Source organism: Papio anubis, chromosome 7 (genome assembly GCF_008728515.1).
Source record: "Papio anubis isolate 15944 chromosome 7, Panubis1.0, whole genome shotgun sequence".
NCBI lineage: Eukaryota > Metazoa > Chordata > Mammalia > Primates > Cercopithecidae > Papio > Papio anubis.
Window position 1 is genome coordinate 135047425 of NC_044982.1, and position 3743 is coordinate 135051167.

Here is a 3743-nt window from a genome sequence, read left to right on the forward strand (position 1 = left end):
ATAACATAACATAACATAACATAACATAACATAACATAACATAACATAACATAACAAAACAATAAATAAAGCCAGGTGTGGTAACATGTGCCTGTGGTTCCAGCTACTTGCGAGGTTGAGGCAGAAGGACTGCTTGAGCCCAGGAGTTCAAGGCTGCAGTGAACTATGATTGCACCACTGTACTCCTACCTGGGCAACAGAGCGAGACCCTGTGTCAAAAAAAAAAAAGTTTAGAAAGGTGGTCAGGGACTAGATCATAAAGGATTTTGAAAATAGGGTAAAAAGTTTAGATTTTATTCCAAATGGAATGGGGAGCCATTAGAGGGTTTTAACTAGAGAAATGCATGATCCGATTTACATTTAAAATGATCACCCTGGCTGCTATGTGGATAAAAGAATAGGGGGAAAGAATGAAAGTAGCTCTACTAATTAGGAGGTTATTATAGTTGTCTGGGGTTGTAGGTATAGCTTTGGGGATCACTGGCATTCAGATAGTATTTAGAATCAAGAGTTACCTAGAGGAGTATGTAGAGGAGAGTAGGGAACTCATGACAGAGCCCTGGGGGCACTGCAACAATTAGAGAAGACGAGGAACAACAAAACGAGCTGTCAGGTATGGTATAATGGAAGCCTCGAGAGAATAGAAAGTTTCCAGGAGTGCATGATCAATGGTCTCAAACACTGGTGAAGTTTAATAAAATATAAACAAAGAAGTGACCATTGAATTTGACAATAAGGAAGTCACTGGTGACCTTGAAAATAGTGAGCTCAGTAGGCGGTGATGATGGAAGATTAGACAAATGTGACATACACTGTCTATTATTCTGCAGAGTATATATGATAAATGCAAAAGTCTACTTTCTTAGTCCTCTCTTAACACAATGGGCATTCATATAATACAATAGCCCTTTCTAGAAAAGTATTAAATATGCAATATCATCACTCATAGAAAATTATTTCCAAATCTCAAAATGAGACTAAAAGAAGTTTTAACTGCTTCCCTTCTAAGTCTATGGCACAGGTGGTAGGAGATTCTCCTGTATAATCCTGAAATTACTAAATTTTAATTTGTTTTAAATTTTTCTCAGAATTAAACTCTTCCTTTTTATCCTGAAAACAGTTATCTAGTTAGGTTCTTATTAATTTATACCTGAATTACTACAAGTTTCCTAGCTATTGTCTAGGACTCTAGGCACCTCCTTATCCATCTTGAATCCTAATGCAGATTAATCTTCCCAAAAAGCCATTCCATTACAATCCTCTCAAGCTTAAATGTTTTTGGTTTTGTTTTTTTTAACCTATCAAGCATGACTTCCTCCTCTCCTTCCCACGAACTCAAAGTTTTCCGGACTCCCACTCTTTTCCATGAAAAAACCCATTCCTAACTCCTTTCCACACTGATCTTTGACTTACTTTGTACTCTTCCCCAGAATTTACAGAAGCCATCTAGGCTATAAATGGTTACTGTCGGGTGTTGGTGTACCAACCAAAGGTCATGAATTTCACCTTCTCATGGGTAAATTTCACTCTGTTCCACGGACAGACTGTACTGTTAACTTCAGCCAAACTTCTCCAAAACTTAGGGCATTAATCACAAATGTGACCATGAAAAAGGAAAGGACATATCAGTGCAAATGAACCACACTTCAGGAAAAATTCAGCATGATTTGACAGCTCTATAGTTATATCAACCTATTCATTTTTTTAGAATTTTCTTAACATGTTATGGACGTATATCTACTAATGGGTTAAATTTCACAATCACTGAAATATTTTTGGCTTCTCCTTTATGTGTTCCAGTCTCAAAGGAATATGTTATGTGTACCTGGTTTTTTTTTTTTTTTTTTTTTGAGACGGAGTCTTGTTCTGTCACCCAGGCTGGAGTGCGGTGGTGCGATCTTGGCTCACTGCAACCTCTGCCTCCTGGGTTCAAGTGAAGTTTCCTGTCTCAGCCTCCAGAGTAGCTGGGATTACAGGCACCTGCCACCATACTCAGCTAATTTTTTTTATTTTTAGTAGAGATGGGGTTTTACCATGTTGGTCAGGCTGGTCTCAAACTCCTAACCTCACGTGATCCACTCATCTTGGCCTCCCAAAGTGCTGGGATTACAGGTATGAGCCACTGCACCTGGTCATGTGTACCTGTTTTAAGTGAGAATTGTAAAGGATCTTAGAAATCATCTTAGCCTAACCTACTTTACTTCCAGATGAGGAAAATAAGGTACAAAGACATCAACTTCCTTGCTTCAATAATATACTAAAAACCAGGCAATAGCGAACTACAATTCAAGTTTCTCAATACCTAGTACAAGTCATTTTATATACCATGAAAAGTCTTCAAGCAGAGAATAAGAGGCAAAGCTGACATTAGTGACAAGTGTGAAAAACAGTGGCCACGGCTATAAGTGAAACAGCAATTTTATGTGTACACTATTATTTTATTATTAGTTATACATAAATATTCTCATCTACAGAACAGTATTTTCTAATATGAAAATACTCTCTATTCTTGGTCTTGTTAATCCACAACAAAATTTATTTATTTTAATCCTCAGCACTCTATTATGAAAAAAGACAAGTAATCAACTTATCAACTATGATAAATAACAAATTTATCACAGACTGACTTTTAAAAGCAGTTTTCTGAACTTGAGCATGGTTTGTTTAGGTTCAACCAAGTATCTCTGCTCTACACCTACACAATAACCACCAAAGTTCAAAATTATGACTAAAACACTGTAATATCATAAGGTGCCATCTAAAAAAACAAGTTATATGTTTTTACGGTAATCTAGCTCTTTAAAAATTGGCTATTAAATTCATTGTCATGTAAAACCCAAACATTCAATTAAACAAAGATGATCCCCATCAACCTGAGTTGTGAATTGTTTTATCAAGTTAGTCCTCATGAAGCAGCATAGAGCAGTAGTAAAGGGCTCAACTCTGAAGTCTGTCTGAAGTCTGTCAACCAGCTCTGCTACTTGCTAGTTGTTTGGATTTTATACAACATCTCTTTCCTCAGTATTTCACCTAATTAAATGGGGATAATAGTATCAACTTTCAGAGGGCAGTTACAAGGATTATTATTTATGTAACTTTTAGAATGCTGCATGTGTTTGTTAAATTTAAAATAAAACTAAATGCTATGATACACATCTTTCCCCATTTTACAGATGAGAATCCTAAATTTATAAAATCATTTGCCCAAGGCCACACACTTTACCAGTAAGTGGAGGATCATCTTGAAGCCCATTGGTATTACATGAATTCAGACAGTTACTCCTTTTGTTCCGCATGTCTCCCCTTTCTAAAGCTCTCAATTTAAGTACTATGGGAAAAGTCTAGATCATGTGGTTCCAGAAACAAGAGGATATCCAACTTAGAAACATTATCCTTATAATGCATGGCAAAACAGTACAATTACATCTGGTTATATATAAAGTGTTTTAATGTTCTGCTTTGTGCATTAAAAAACACCTAGAGTTAATTAAAACTAAGCTTGGTCCCTTTATCATCAAAGGGAAATAAGCAGCTTCTGTGGGAGAAAAGATAAGGGAAAGCTGAAAAAAAAAAAAAAAAGAGAGCGAGAGAGAAAGGCCAAGAGGTTTTTTTTTTTTTTTTTTGTAGAATTCAGGATATATTTTCATTTATTTACAGGTGAGGAAATTGGACTTCAGAGAGGTAAAGTGACTTGCTCAGGCATACACGGCAACATAATGGTAAAGGGGGCCTTAAACCTATGT